Consider the following 17,120-nt stretch of genomic DNA (forward strand, 5'->3'; position numbering starts at 1 on the left):
ATTGGGGGTCCTCAGGAGTCAAAAGGTTGGGAACCACTGCCCTAGAGTAACATTTTGATACACTTATCACTGTGGCTGGCATCCAGGTGTGAACCTCTAGTCATTCCCTTGACCTGTGTTGTGGTGCTATCAGATTTGGAGCCTGTTGGACCTGGCCCTTTTACAGGGTCATTCCGTAGACTTTTTGCTTTTTGCCTCCTTATTTTTCTGACCTTTGTTGGCTGACGTTTTGACTCTGAGCACTTTTTCCCTGCTAACCAGTGCTACAGTGCATGTGCTCTCTCTTACAAATTTGGTATGATTGGATTATACCTGATTGGCATATTTAATTTACCTATAAGTCCCTTGTACAGTGGTATCCCTATACCCAGGGCCTGTAAATTAAATGCTACTAGTGGGCCTGCAGCGCTGCTTGTGCCACCCACTGAAGTAGCCTCTCAAACCTATCTAAGGCCTGGTAGCGCAGAGCCTGTGTGCGCAGTTTCCTGCCACAGGGACCTGGCATCTAAATTTACTTGCCAGGCCCAGAACTCCTCTTTTACTACATGTAAGTCACCCCTAAGGTATGCCCTAGGGTGGGGTGCCATGTATGTAGAAGGAAGGACATGTGCCATGTAGCATGGCCTGTCCTGGTAGTGACAAACAGCCTAACTTGGTGTCTCACTACTGTAAGTGCTGCCTCCTCATAGGATTGCATTGGAAATGCCCTGCCTTATGTGTAAGGGGTATTGTCTGATTTATGAGGGTAGCGTAGGCATGTTTGGTATGGTTGTGATAGTGGTTAGAAATGCTGCTTACTGGTGTAGGTGTATTTTTTATTACTATCACAGAAATGCCACTTCTAGAAAGTGCGCATTTATCTGTGCTTATGACTTTGGTGTTTTGCAGCTTGTCTCCAATCAACGTCTGGGCAGACTGACAGTTGGGGCTTTGTGCATACTTCTCAGACAGCCTGAACACAGGGAGGGTGGAGGTGACACAGAGGTGCATCTACATATTGTAAAGCCTTCCTGGGCTGAGAGAAGGGAGAGGCGGGGCACACCTACATTTGTAAAGACTGTGCCCTGGCCTCACATAATAGGGTTGTTAACCCCCCACTGATGTTTGGAGCCTGTACTGAAAGGAGAGAGGGGGCACTCCCAGAACCAGTTGTAACTGGCTGGAACTTCCTCTCCCTACCATTGTAAAACACTGTAAGAACTGACTATAAGTACAGGGGAATTTTCCCCACTACTTGAACACTCTTGGAACTTGAAACTGGACACAGAACGCTGATGCATGGACTCACCAGGAAACCACCTTGACTGCTGCTGTTGTGCTGACCTATGACCTGCCTGGTCACTAGGAGGAACTGCCACTATTTGCACCCCTTTTGTGCTGGCCAGTAGTTGGGCCCACTATCCCTGTGCTTTTTCCTGCCCTACCTGTTCCCAGGGGCAGGGTGCTGTGGCCCCTGCCTCCTGCAAAAAGGTTCCTGTAGACCCTGACAAAGTGCTTGGAAAAAGTGCGCTCTTTATTGCAGAAGAAATCACCGCCGCAGCCCAGGTTGGGGATTTGACCTTAGCTCTTGGGGCAAGCGCTCTCTCCTACCCAGTTACCGATTTTTCCCTTAGCGATTGGTAAAATGCGCTTTATTTTCGTCCCCCCGAATCACAACCGCAGCCCGGGTGGCTGGACTCTCATTAGCTCGAGGTCCGCACTAATCCAAGTGCCCCCAGGGCACGAAGATACACCAACTGGATCAGGCGTGCTCCTAACGGCACCCCCGGGGCACGGTCCACTCCCACTAGCGCCCCCGGGGCACCAGCCACCTCCTCTTTCCGTGGAAGCGTCCCGGCGGCCGAGAACAGCTTCCAACCCTTCACGCACTTCTTCGGGTGCGAGCAAGTGTCACCTCGGGCACCCGGAGGGGTCCGAGCTCACCAGGATCATCCAGCAGGACACGGGGAAGGCGCGTGGAGCGCCCCTTCTCCGGTCTCTGCCCCAGGGGCAGGACGCTCCTTTTTCTTCACGCTGGCATTTTTCTTCAGCCGGAATCGGGAAGGGAGACCTCACCGGAGGTCCCTTCCCGCCTTTGCCCTATAATTGTTGCTGGGCCACGCCCGGCCCTCACCCCACGGACAGGGTGTGAGGAGGCCGAGGCAGGCCCCCCACCACGATGTAGGCCCCCGTTTTGCGCACATGAGCGCCGGGGGCCTCCGTGCTCATCTTTAGGCACTGGAAGTGCCTCTTCAAATATAGGCTCTAGGAGCCTAATACAGACTTTTAGATGTTTTAGGTTTCCTACCTGTTCACTGTTTATACATATATGTGCTATTCTTCCTTTTATGGGCATGTCTGGCTGATATGTATTTATATGACTTGTGGTATATTCTCTAATGTTCCTTTAATGGGTATTTAGGAATTGTTCATGACAAGTGCATATACCTTTTACTATAATTCCTGACTACTGCTTATGTTGCAGAATCCTGAGTAATTGCGTGTTCTAATGTGACAACTGCATATTCCTGCAGAGTATTAGTAACTTGTGTAACATTCTGACAACTGCTAAGGTAGCAGGGTATTATTCACGTGTAATGTTGGTCTAATTATGTTTTGTGCAATACAGCTTATTTTTACATAGCTCAGTGTTGTGTTTACTTTGTGGTGTACCTTTTGCGTCACGTGTGTTGTGTGTTGTGCAAATGCTTTACACATTGCCTCCAGGTTAAGCCTGACTGCTCGTGCCAAGCTACCAAGGGGGTGAGCAGGGGTTATCTTGGACATGTAACTCCCTAGCCCTGACTAGAGTGGGGAAGTTCTGCCTGGCTGAGGTGCATACCCTAGCCAACCAGAAACCCCATTTCTAACAGAGTCGCTCTTGCTGTGACATACTGCTTTCTGGTGGAAGGGCAGGGCAAAGGAAAGGACACTTTGTAAGGAAATGCCTCCTTGGCATGGTTGCCCCCTGACTTTTTGCCTTTGCTGATGCTATGTTTACAATTGAAAGTGTGCTGAGGCCTGCTAACCAGGCCCCAGCACCAGTGTTCTTTCCCTAACCTGTACTTTTGTATCCACAATTGGCAGACCCTGGCATCCAGATAAGTCCCTTGTAACTGGTACTTCTAGTACCAAGGGCCCTGATGCCAAGGAAGGTCTCTAAGGGCTGCAGCATGTCTTATGCCACCCTGGAGACCTCTCACTCAGCACAGACACCCTGCTTGCCAGCTTGTGTGTGCTAGTGAGGACAAAACGAGTAAGTCGACATGGCACTCCCCTCAGGGTGCCATGCCAGCCTCTCACTGCCTATGCAGTATAGGTAAGACACCCCTCTAGCAGGCCTTACAGCCCTAAGGCAGGGTGCACTATACCATAGGTGAGGGTACCAGTGCATGAGCATGGTACCCCTACAGTGTCTAAACAAAACCTTAGACATTGTAAGTGCAGGGTAGCCATAAGAGTATATGGTCTGGGAGTTTGTCAAACACGAACTCCACAGCACCATAATGGCTACACTGAAAACTGGGAAGTTTGGTATCAAACTTCTCAGCACAATAAATGCACACTGATGCCAGTGTACATTTTATTGTCAAATACACCCCAGAGGGCACCTTAGAGGTGCCCCCTGAAACTTAACCGACTATCTGTGTAGGCTGACTAGTTTTAGCAGCCTGCCACAAACCGAGACATGTTGCTGGCCCCATGGGGAGAGTGCCTTTGTCACTCTGAGGCCAGTAACAAAGCCTGCACTGGGTGGAGATGCTAACACCTCCCCCAGGCAGGAATTGTCACACCTGGCGGTGAGCCTCAAAGGCTCACCTCCTTTGTGCCAACCCAGCAGGACACTCCAGCTAGTGGAGTTGCCCGCCCCCTCCGGCCAGGCCCCACTTTTGGCGGCAAGGCCGGAGAAAATAATGAGAAAAACAAGGAGGAGTCACTGGCCAGTCAGGACAGCCCCTAAGGTGTCCTGAGCTGAGGTGACTCTGACTTTTAGAAATCCTCCATCTTGCAGATGGAGGATTCCCCCAATAGGGTTAGGATTGTGACCCCCTCCCCTTGGGAGGAGGCACAAAGAGGGTGTACCCACCCTCAGGGCTAGTAGCCATTGGCTACTAACCCCCCAGACCTAAACACGCCCTTAAATCTAGTATTTAAGGGCTACCCTGAACCCTAGAAAATTAGATTCCTGCAACTACAAGAAGAAGGACTGCCCAGCTGAAAACCCCTGCAGCGGAAGACGACAACTGCCTTGGCTCCAGAAACTCACCGGCCTGTCTCCTGCCTTCCAAAGATCCTGCTCCAGCGACGCCTTCCAAAGGGACCAGCGACCTCGACATCCTCTGAGGACTGCCCCTGCTTCGAAAAGACAAGAAACTCCCGAGGACAGCGGACCTGCTCCAAGAAAAGCTGCAACTTTGTTTCCAGCAGCTTTAAAGAACCCTGCAAGCTCCCCGCAAGAAGCGTGAGACTTGCAACACTGCACCCGGCGACCCCGACTCGGCTGGTGGAGATCCAACACCTCAGGAGGGACCCCAGGACTACTCTGATACTGTGAGTACCAAAACCTGTCCCCCCTGAGCCCCCACAGCGCCGCCTGCAGAGGGAATCCCGAGGCTCCCCCTGACCGCGACTCTTTGAATCCTAAGTCCCGACACCTGGGAGAGACCCTGCACCCGCAGCCCCCAGGACCTGAAGGACCGGACTTTCACTGGAGGAGTGACCCCCAGGAGTCCCTCTCCCTTGACCAAGTGGAGGTTTCCCCGAGGAACCCCCCCCTTGCCTGCCTGCAGCGCTGAAGAGATCCCTAGATCTCCCATTGACTTCCATTACAAACCCGACGCCTGTTTCTACACTGCACCCGGCCGCCCCCGCGCTGCTGAGGGTGAAATTTCTGTGTGGACCTGTGTCCCCCCCGGTGTCCTACAAAACCCCTCTGGTCTGCCCTCCGAAGACGCGGGTACTTACCTGCAAGCAGACCGGAACCGGGGCACCCCCTTCTCTCCATGCTAGCCTATGTGTTTTGGGCACCACTTTGAACTCTGCACCTGACCGGCCCTGAGCTGCTGGTGTGGTGACTTTGGGGTTGCTCTGAACCCCCAACGGTGGGCTACCTTGGACCAAGAACTAAGCCCTGTAAGTGTCTTACTTACCTGGTTAACCTAACAAATACTTACCTCCCCTAGGAACTGTGAAAATTGCACTGTGTCCACTTTTAAAACAGCTATTTGTGAATAACTGGAAAAGTATACATGCAATTTTGATGATTTGAAGTTCCTAAAGTACTTACCTGCAATACCTTTCGAATGAGATATTACATGTAGAATTTGAACCTGTGGTTCTTAAAATAAACTAAGAAAAGATATTTTTCTATACAAAAACCTATTGGCTGGATTTGTCTCTGAGTGTGTGTACCTCATTTATTGTCTATGTGTATGTACAACAAATGCTTAACACTACTCCTTGGATAAGCCTACTGCTCGACCACACTACCACAAAATAGAGCATTAGTATTATCTCTTTTTGCCACTATCTTACCTCTAAGGGGAACCCTTGGACTCTGTGCATGCTATTCCTTACTTTGAAATAGCACATACAGAGCCAACTTCCTACATTGGTGGATCAGCGGTGGGGTACAAGACTTTGCATTTGCTGGACTACTCAGCCAATACCTGATCACACGACAAATTCCAAAATTGTCATTAGAAATTCATTTTTGCAATTTGAAATTTTTCTAAATTCTTAAAAGTCCTGCTAGGGCCTTGTGTGTTAAGTCCCTGTTTAGCATTGTCTTTTAGAGTTTAAAAGTTTGTTAAAAGTTTGAAATTAGATTCTAGAAACAGTTTTAGATTCTTTAAAAAATATTCCAACTCTTAGCAGAATAATGTCTGATACAGAGATGCAGGTGGTGGAACTCGACACCACACCTTACCTCCATCTTAAGATGAGGGAGCTAAGGTCTCTCTGTAATATAAAGAAAATAACCATTGGCTCCAGACCTACCAAAATTCAGCTCCAGGAGCTGTTGGCAGAGTTTGAAAAAGCCAACCCCTCTGATGATGACATCACAGAGGAAGAAATTAGTGACTTGGAGGCCAATGTCCCTCCTCCAGTCCTAAATAGGGAGAACAGGACCCCTCAAGTCCTGTCTCCAACTGTGTTAGTCAGAAATAGTGAGTCCCTCACAGGAGGGTCCCACATTTCTGAAATCACTGAGGATGCTCTCAGTGAAGATGACCTCCTGTTAGCCAGGATGGCCAGAAGATTGGCTTTAGAGAGACAGCTCCTAGCCATAGAAAGGGAAAGACAAGAGATGGGCCTAGGACCCATCAATGGTGGCAGCAATATAAATAGGGTCAGAGATTCTCCTGACATGTTAAAAATCCCCAAAGGGAATGTGACAAAATTTGAAGATGGTGATGACATCACCAAGTGGTTCACAGCTTTTGAGAGGGCTTGTGTAACCAGAAAAGTGAACAGATCTCACTGGGGTGCTCTCCTTTGGGAAATGTTCACTGGAAAGTGTAGGGATAGACTCCTCACACTCTCTGGAAAAGATGCAGAATCTTATGACCTCATGAAGGGTACCCTGATTGAGGGCTTTGGATTCTCCACTGAGGAGTACAGGATTAGGTTCAGGGGGGCTCAAAAATCCTCGAGCCAGACCTGGGTTGACTTTGTTGACTACTCAGTGAAAACACTAGATGGTTGGATTCAAGGCAGTGGTGTAAGTAATTATGATGGGCTGTACAATTTATTTGTGAAAGAACACCTGTTAAGTAATTGTTTCAATGATAAACTGCATCAGCATCTGGTAGACCTAGGACCAATTTCTCCCCAAGAATTGGGAAAGAAGGCGGACCATTGGGTCAAGACAAGGGTGTCCAAGACTTCAACAGGGGGTGACCAAAAGAAAGGGGTCACAAAGACTCCCCAGGGGAAGGGTGATGAGACAACCAAAACTAAAAATAGTAAAGAGTCTTCTACAGGCCCCCAAAAACCTGCACAGGAGGGTGGGCCCAGAGCCTCTTCACAAAACAATGGGTACAAGGGTAAAAACTTTGATCCCAAAAAGGCCTGGTGTCGAAACTGTAGTCAGTCTGGACACCAAACTGGAGACAAGGCCTGTCCCAAGAAAAGTTCCACTCCAAACTCCAATCCAGGTAACACTGGAATGGCTAGTCTCCAAGTGGGATCAACAGTGTGCCCAGAGCAAATCAGGGTCCACACTGAAGCTACTCTAGTCTCTGAGGGTGGGGTGGATTTAGCCACACTAGCTGCCTGGCCGCCTAACATGCAAAAATACAGGCAGCAGCTCTTTATTAATGGGACAAGTGTAGAGGGCCTGAGGGATACAGGTGCCAGAGTCACCATGGTGACAGAGAAACTGGTTTCCCCTGGCCAATACCTGACTGGAAAAACTTACACAGTCACCAACGCTGACAATCAGAGAAAAGTACATCCCATGGCAATGGTTACTTTAGAATGGGGAGGGGTCAATGGCCTGAAACAGGTGGTGGTCTCCTCAAATATCCCAGTGGACTGTCTGCTTGGAAATGACCTGGAGTCCTCAGCATGGGCTGAGGTAGAACTAAAAACCCATGCAGCAATGCTGGGTATCCCTGAACTGGTGTGTGTGAAAACAAGAGCACAGTGTAAGGCACAGGGTGAACAAGTAGAGCTGGAGTCTGGAAGAATGGCCCAGCCTACCAAGAGGAAAGGAAAGTCAGTTGGGAAACCAACTGCAACACAGCAAAAGAAAGGGAACCTCTCTTCTCAGGAAGAAGTTCTGCCCTCTGAGGGAACTGAGCCTTTGGAGCTTGAACCTTATCAGGTTGAGCTCTTAGGCCCAGGGGGACCCTCAAGGGAGGAGCTGTGTAAGGGACAAGAAACCTGTCCCTCTCTTGAAGGCCTTAGGCAGCAAGCTGCTGAAGAGTCCAAAGGCAAGAAAAATGGAACGCATAGGGTCTATTGGGAAGATGGACTCCTGTACACTGAGGCCAGAGACCCCAAACCTGGTGCCACTAGGAGAGTGGTAGTGCCTCAGCTGTTCAGGAAGTTCATCCTAACATTGGCCCATGACATTCCCCTTGCTGGACATTTGGGACAAACCAAGACGTGGGAGAGGTTAGTCAACCACTTCTACTGGCCCAATATGTCCAACATGGTTAAGGAGTTTTGCCTCTCCTGCCCCACCTGTCAAGCCAGTGGTAAGACAGGTGGGCATCCAAAGGCCCCCCTCATTCCACTTCCAGTGGTGGGGGTTCCCTTTGAAAGAGTGGGTGTGGACATAGTTGGTCCACTGGAACCTCCCACAGCCTCAGGAAATATGTATATCCTGGTAGTAGTGGATCATGCTACCAGGTATCCTGAAGCTATTCCCCTTAGGTCGACTACTGCCCCTGCAGTAGCCAAGGCCCTCATTGGTATCTTTACCAGAGTGGGTTTCCCTAAGGAGGTGGTGTCTGACAGAGGTACCAACTTCATGTCAGCATACCTAAAGCACATGTGGAATGAGTGTGGGGTGACTTATAAATTCACTACACCATACCATCCACAAACTAATGGCTTGGTTGAGAGATTCAACAAGACATTAAAAGGCATGATCATGGGGCTCCCAGAAAAACTCAAAAGGAGATGGGATGTCCTCTTGCCATGTCTGCTTTTCGCTTACAGAGAGGTGCCACAGAAGGGAGTAGGATTCTCACCCTTTGAACTTCTGTTTGGTCATCCTGTAAGAGGACCACTTGCTCTTGTTAAAGAAGGCTGGGAGAGACCTCTCCATGAGCCTAAGCAAGACATAGTGGACTATGTACTTGGCCTTCGCTCTAGAATGGCAGAGTACATGGAAAAGGCAACCAAAAACCTTGAGGCCAGCCAACAGCTCCAGAAGTTTTGGTATGACCAAAAGGCTGCACTGGTGGAGTTCCAACCAGGGCAGAAAGTCTGGGTTCTGGAGCCTGTGGCTCCCAGGGCACTCCAGGACAAATGGAGTGGCCCTTACCCAATACTAGAAAGGAAGAGTCAGGTCACCTACCTGGTGGACCTGGGCACAAGCAGGAGCCCCAAGAGGGTGATCCATGTGAACCGCCTTAAGCTCTTCCATGACAGGGCTGATGTGAATCTGTTGATGGTAACAGATGAGGATCAGGAGGCAGAGAGTGAACCTCTCCCTGATCTTCTGTCATCAGACCCAAAAGATGGCACAGTAGATGGAGTGATCTACTCAGACACCCTCTCTGGCCAACAGCAAGCTGATTGTAGGAGAGTCCTACAACAGTTTCCTGAACTTTTCTCCTTAACCCCTGGTCAGACACACCTGTGTACCCATGATGTGGACACAGGAGACAGCATGCCTGTCAAGAACAAAATCTTTAGACAATCTGACCATGTTAAAGAAAGCATCAAGGTGGAAGTCCACAAGATGCTGGAATTGGGAGTAATTGAGCGCTCTGACAGCCCCTGGGCTAGCCCAGTGGTCTTAGTCCCCAAACCTCACACCAAAGATGGAAAGAAAGAGATGAGGTTTTGTGTGGACTACAGAGGGCTCAATTCTGTCACCAAGACAGATGCCCATCCAATTCCAAGAGCTGATGAGCTCATTGATAAATTAGGTGCTGCCAAATTTCTAAGTACCTTTGACTTGACAGCAGGGTACTGGCAAATAAAAATGGCACCTGGAGCAAAAGAAAAGACAGCATTCTCCACACCTGATGGGCATTATCAGTTTACTGTTATGCCCTTTGGTTTAAAGAATGCCCCTGCCACCTTCCAAAGGTTGGTGAATCAAGTCCTTGCTTGCTTGGAGTCCTTTAGCACAGCTTATCTTGATGATATTGCTGTCTTTAGCTCCACCTGGCAGGATCACCTGGTCCACCTGAAGAAGGTTTTGAAGGCTCTGCAATCTGCAGGCCTCTCTATCAAGGCATCCAAATGCCAGATAGGGCAGGGAACTGTGGTTTACTTGGGCCACCTTGTAGGTGGAGGCCAAGTTCAGCCACTCCAACCCAAGATCCAGACTATTCTGGACTGGGTAGCTCCAAAAACCCAGACTCAAGTCAGGGCATTCCTTGGCTTGACTGGGTATTACAGGAGGTTTGTGAAGGGATATGGATCCATTGTGACAGCCCTCACTGAACTCACCTCCAAGAAAATGCCCAAGAAAGTGAACTGGACTGTGGAATGCCAACAGGCCTTTGACACCCTGAAACAAGCAATGTGCTCAGCACCAGTTCTAAAAGCTCCAGATTATTCTAAGCAGTTCATTGTGCAGACTGATGCCTCTGAACATGGGATAGGGGCAGTTTTGTCCCAAACAAATGATGATGGCCTTGACCAGCCTGTTGCTTTCATTAGCAGGAGGTTACTCCCCAGGGAGCAGCGTTGGAGTGCCATTGAGAGGGAGGCCTTTGCTGTGGTTTGGTCCCTGAAGAAGCTGAGACCATACCTCTTTGGGACTCACTTCCTAGTTCAAACTGACCACAGACCTCTCAAATGGCTGATGTAAATGAAAGGTGAAAATCCTAAACTGTTGAGGTGGTCCATCTCCCTACAGGGAATGGACTTTATAGTGGAACACAGACCTGGGACTGCCCATGCCAATGCAGATGGCCTTTCCAGGTTCTTCCACTTAGAAAATGAAGACTCTCTTGGGAAAGGTTAGTCTCATCCTCTTTCGTTTGGGGGGGGGTTGTGTAAGGAAATGCCTCCTTGGCATGGTTGCCCCCTGACTTTTTGCCTTTGCTGATGCTATGTTTACAATTGAAAGTGTGCTGAGGCCTGCTAACCAGGCCCCAGCACCAGTGTTCTTTCCCTAACCTGTACTTTTGTATCCACAATTGGCAGACCCTGGCATCCAGATAAGTCCCTTGTAACTGGTACTTCTAGTACCAAGGGCCCTGATGCCAAGGAAGGTCTCTAAGGGCTGCAGCATGTCTTATGCCACCCTGGAGACCTCTCACTCAGCACAGACACCCTGCTTGCCAGCTTGTGTGTGCTAGTGAGGACAAAACGAGTAAGTCGACATGGCACTCCCCTCAGGGTGCCATGCCAGCCTCTCACTGCCTATGCAGTATAGGTAAGACACCCCTCTAGCAGGCCTTACAGCCCTAAGGCAGGGTGCACTATACCATAGGTGAGGGTACCAGTGCATGAGCATGGTACCCCTACAGTGTCTAAACAAAACCTTAGACATTGTAAGTGCAGGGTAGCCATAAGAGTATATGGTCTGGGAGTTTGTCAAACACGAACTCCACAGCACCATAATGGCTACACTGAAAACTGGGAAGTTTGGTATCAAACTTCTCAGCACAATAAATGCACACTGATGCCAGTGTACATTTTATTGTCAAATACACCCCAGAGGGCACCTTAGAGGTGCCCCCTGAAACTTAACCGACTATCTGTGTAGGCTGACTAGTTTTAGCAGCCTGCCACAAACCGAGACATGTTGCTGGCCCCATGGGGAGAGTGCCTTTGTCACTCTGAGGCCAGTAACAAAGCCTGCACTGGGTGGAGATGCTAACACCTCCCCCAGGCAGGAATTGTCACACCTGGCGGTGAGCCTCAAAGGCTCACCTCCTTTGTGCCAACCCAGCAGGACACTCCAGCTAGTGGAGTTGCCCGCCCCCTCCGGCCAGGCCCCACTTTTGGCGGCAAGGCCGGAGAAAATAATGAGAAAAACAAGGAGGAGTCACTGGCCAGTCAGGACAGCCCCTAAAGTGTCCTGAGCTGAGGTGACTCTGACTTTTAGAAATCCTCCATCTTGCAGATGGAGGATTCCCCCAATAGGGTTAGGATTGTGACCCCCTCCCCTTGGGAGGAGGCACAAAGAGGGTGTACCCACCCTCAGGGCTAGTAGCCATTGGCTACTAACCCCCCAGACCTAAACACGCCCTTAAATCTAGTATTTAAGGGCTACCCTGAACCCTAGAAAATTAGATTCCTGCAACTACAAGAAGAAGGACTGCCCAGCTGAAAACCCCTGCAGCGGAAGACCAGAAGACGACAACTGCCTTGGCTCCAGAAACTCACCGGCCTGTCTCCTGCCTTCCAAAGATCCTGCTCCAGCGACGCCTTCCAAAGGGACCAGCGACCTCGACATCCTCTGAGGACTGCCCCTGCTTCGAAAAGACAAGAAACTCCCGAGGACAGCGGACCTGCTCCAAGAAAAGCTGCAACTTTGTTTCCAGCAGCTTTAAAGAACCCTGCAAGCTCCCCGCAAGAAGCGTGAGACTTGCAACACTGCACCCGGCGACCCCGACTCGGCTGGTGGAGATCCAACACCTCAGGAGGGACCCCAGGACTACTCTGATACTGTGAGTACCAAAACCTGTCCCCCCTGAGCCCCCACAGCGCCGCCTGCAGAGGGAATCCCGAGGCTCCCCCTGACCGCGACTCTTTGAATCCTAAGTCCCGACACCTGGGAGAGACCCTGCACCCGCAGCCCCCAGGACCTGAAGGACCGGACTTTCACTGGAGGAGTGACCCCCAGGAGTCCCTCTCCCTTGACCAAGTGGAGGTTTCCCCGAGGAACCCCCCCCTTGCCTGCCTGCAGCGCTGAAGAGATCCCTAGATCTCCCATTGACTTCCATTACAAACCCGACGCCTGTTTCTACACTGCACCCGGCCGCCCCCGCGCTGCTGAGGGTGAAATTTCTGTGTGGACCTGTGTCCCCCCCGGTGTCCTACAAAACCCCTCTGGTCTGCCCTCCGAAGACGCGGGTACTTACCTGCAAGCAGACCGGAACCGGGGCACCCCCTTCTCTCCATGCTAGCCTATGTGTTTTGGGCACCACTTTGAACTCTGCACCTGACCGGCCCTGAGCTGCTGGTGTGGTGACTTTGGGGTTGCTCTGAACCCCCAACGGTGGGCTACCTTGGACCAAGAACTAAGCCCTGTAAGTGTCTTACTTACCTGGTTAACCTAACAAATACTTACCTCCCCTAGGAACTGTGAAAATTGCACTGTGTCCACTTTTAAAACAGCTATTTGTGAATAACTGGAAAAGTATACATGCAATTTTGATGATTTGAAGTTCCTAAAGTACTTACCTGCAATACCTTTCGAATGAGATATTACATGTAGAATTTGAACCTGTGGTTCTTAAAATAAACTAAGAAAAGATATTTTTCTATACAAAAACCTATTGGCTGGATTTGTCTCTGAGTGTGTGTACCTCATTTATTGTCTATGTGTATGTACAACAAATGCTTAACACTACTCCTTGGATAAGCCTACTGCTCGACCACACTACCACAAAATAGAGCATTAGTATTATTTCTTTTTGCCACTATCTTACCTCTAAGGGGAACCCTTGGACTCTGTGCATGCTATTCCTTACTTTGAAATAGCACATACAGAGCCAACTTCCTACACACTTCAAAAGGAAGCAGATCCTTAACATAAACATCAAAGATTCAGACTCTAAATCAACATATGGTGGTTGGAAATGGACTGTATGAAGTGGAGGGACCCCCAATATTGTCAATTGACAAGTGGCCAGTTAGACACTGTGAGGAAGAGAAGCTCTGCGCAACTTCTGCATGTGACAAGGACTGGAGGCCAAGGCCTGTCAGTCTCCCAGCTGAGTAAAGGGACATCGCCCAGGGAATTAAAGCTCACCTACCTCTGGAGCCTGGCTCACCAGTGCTTGCCTGCTTGGCAAGACCTGTGAACCCTGTGAAGAAGAGTGCTGCCAGGATCAAGGTCCAGTGTGAGATCATGGCCATTGGATCTTGGTAATGAGGCGTGAGAAGACGGCTGCTACACCGATGAGGTTATTGCCAGTGCAGCTTAAGGTTGGCGACTCAGGTAAGCCAGAGGAAGTTTGCTGTGAAATGAGCCATGACTATTGCTGCACTGATAGGGTTTTTGGCCAGGTGCAGACGTTAAGTATAGGCTTCCCCATATGCCAGGTTGAGCCACTGTGGAGAGTATTGCCATGCCGAGTGGGCCTTGGCTGGTTTGCAGAATGAAGTAGTAGGGCCACTGTGAAGATTACTGCTGTGCCGATCGTGCCATAGCATATGTGTGGAATGAAGTCTGTGATCCGGTATGCCAGGTGGGACTGCCATGAAGATTTTTCCTGTGCCAATTGTGCTATAACTTGTGGGCAGAGTGAGGACAGTGATCCTATATGCCAGAGGGGCCATCGAAAAAAGGAAAGGAGCGTGGTTTGGTAGAGACCATCTTCGAGAGCAGAAGGTCACACTGGTGATCTGTGCGGGTCCAAGCCCAACTGAGGACCAGCACCAGGAGCGTTGAACTCCCCCTACCTGTGAGGAGGATCCCAGGGAACTTGCCAGCATTGGAGGCACATTGAGGACCTCCCCATCTACAACCTCCGCAGGACAGCATGTGAGAAACTCAAGGACACCCAATCACTGCTCCCTAAGGGACGTGTGTGAGGAACTCACCAGAGACAGTTGTTGTAGCTTTAGCAGCCACAAAGGGGAAACGCCCAGAGATTCTAGTCGTGCAGGTCCTGCTGGTTTGGGTAAGATTGATTTACAGGCCAAATGACCCGGAGAAACTTGTCAGCCATATAGCGCTACGGTGCTGGATCAGCTTTGACTTTAATAAGAGTGGGACTCCTGAGACTCGAGCTACTAGTGGGGCTTATCCTGAATGCCATCTACAGTGAATGTGAAATAAGCCCTGAACTCATGAGACTGTCTGTATTGTTTGTGAATGTCACAATTTACTTTTCGTTGGTATATAAATACTACTTTTTCCACAAAAAGAAATACTTGACTGGACAATCATTTATTGCTGCTGCTGAATGTGTTTTAGGTTGTGAGCCTGTGTTGAATCCCGCTGTGTCTACCTCCCTCAAAAAGCCTTTGACTGCTTGACCCCCGCTACCACTGAGATTCAAGAGTTGAAAGGGTACTTGGCCCAGTTGCACAGGACACAAAGTAGGTTGGGCCCCGGGATAACAGGACAAAAGGCCTCAGGCCCCATAGTTGGCCCAGTAGCTCCTGCTTGTACTGTTACCATCACTTTAATATAAGCCCATTTTTCTAACAAAAGCAAGTGCAGTAGATGTGAGAAATATGCAGAATGATGTCAAAGTTTCTATAATTACCCAAGGAATGCAAAATATAAACATGTTGCAATAAATATCTCCTTTCTGCTTGACACTGTATAGCCAGAAAAACAGAGCGACTTTTTGTTTTTATTCTTTTAACAGCTGCAATCATGCTTCATGACTTTAACTGCCTTCCCTGGGCTGCTAGCTCTAGAAGGAGGCAATGTGACAGCAGAACTCAACTGTAATAGGTTATTACAGTTGAACAGTTAAATCAGTTCCTTATAATAGGCGACTCGGTTCACCACAAGTCACCTTTAACAAAGACATTTTAGAAAACAATATACATAGGGATTGCAGAATCTCACGTATTATTAAACAATAACAGATATGATTACAGAGAGGTCATGCCACAGAATTTAGCCAAGCATGTGAACACTTACCTACGATTCCCATTGATTTAATTAAATAATTTATGACAGCTCTACCGAGATGGATGCAACGCTTGGCTCAATGGCATACCAGCAACCACTTCCCTTTCTCCCCAAAAAGGCATTCTTCACGGAGCAGTGCAGCTCTTCAAAGAGCTCAAGAAATCCAAACCCATCGCCCCAGCTACAAGGCCTCCACCTGCAAGTTCAAATTATCTTTAAGATCAGCTGCATGACTTACAAGGAACTCTACACCAAGCCTACACCAATCTCCTATCTACTTAACTAACTAACTAACAATATCTGGTGGTTAACACCAAATGGGGAGTTGTAACATTGCCAAATTAGAGACTTAACACTACAGGAAGGAGAAAACAACAAACAAGCCTTCTCAGCCCATACCCTCACGATCTGGAACAACATCCCCTCCACCATCATAACACCAACCCTCCTACAAGTCAGGAATAAACTGATAACTAACCTTTTCAAGGAACACTGCCTCTGATAGGCTGAACTGTTTTTCCCACTAGCCCTACCACCTCCCTCTGTCCACTTCCCTGTGTATCCCACCCTCAGGGACTTGCCTCCAGTACAGTGGCCAGCTAGGTTCATGCTGGAGAACTTCCAAGGCATATAAATAGACATGTATAGGGGGAATTTGAGAGGTCCCTCTGTATATGTCTGGTCTCATTGCTAGTGCCCTGGAGTTCTTTTCAGAAACACCACCCCTCGATTTACCAACAATGGGGACCTTGGCAACTCAGGTCACAGTTGATGGGTATTCAATGTAGGACCCTAAGGGCCCCCTTAACATGATGAATTAGTGGTGGAATTAGTACTGTCAGTCCTGATTCCCTGGGGTATTTTTCATTGACCTTCGGTAATTTAACCTCCTTTACCAGATGGAGTCTCAGGGTGAACGACGCAAGGTCTGCAGAGATACGATGATACTTGTACTTAAAATGTGGCCTGTAACTCCCTTTAGAGGACCTACCAGGCCCACCAGAATTAAGATACAACCCACTGTAAAGGCCGAATAGTGTGAATCAGTGGTTCCCAACCTGTGGGCCGGGGACCCCTGGGGGTCCGCGAAGCCTCCTCAGGGGGTCCGCGGCTGCTTAAAAAATTTAATAATATTAGGTCCCAGCTATCAGTAATGCCTCCTTGGGGGTCCCCGTGTTCCAATAATGATTCAGTGGGGGTCCCCGGGCTCCAGTATTGATAAAATGGGGGTCCACAGAAGTCAAAAGGTTGGGAACCACTGGTGTGAATAATAAAACTACCTTATTAACAAATTCTGAGACCAAGACCTCATTTACGGTACAAACCTGATTCGTACATGTGCAACCCTCTTTTGCATAAAAGGTGGTACAACTGCATTAACTGTGAGATCGCTGCCAAGTATCTTGATGCCATATATCTGTTTAAAGTTGTTTTGCATGTTTACCTATGACAATATCAGTCTTATATTTTTAATAAAAATAACACTACTTGGATAATGTATTCTAGCTGAACTAGACTCCTTATCAAACTCTACTAGTAAGTTTTGTCTGTTTGAACTCACTACTCACTTAAGTCAAAACCTGTAAAGGAGATTATTAGACTTTCATTAAACCCACATCAGTATCTGGTTCCTGAATTTTCTCGGCGAAGGATCATATTATTAAAGAATTTGCCCAAC

The 17,120-nt window shown here is 48.9% G+C and overlaps 1 protein-coding gene across 2 annotated transcripts in view; it reads left to right on the forward strand.

Moving 5' to 3' along the window:
- The window catches only part of LOC138294197 (uricase-like), a 188,491-nt gene that overhangs the window by 162,003 nt on the left and 9,368 nt on the right, over positions 1-17,120 (forward strand). The window lies entirely within an intron of this gene.

Source organism: Pleurodeles waltl, chromosome 4_2 (genome assembly GCF_031143425.1).
Source record: "Pleurodeles waltl isolate 20211129_DDA chromosome 4_2, aPleWal1.hap1.20221129, whole genome shotgun sequence".
In the NCBI taxonomy this organism is placed as follows: domain Eukaryota; kingdom Metazoa; phylum Chordata; class Amphibia; order Caudata; family Salamandridae; genus Pleurodeles; species Pleurodeles waltl.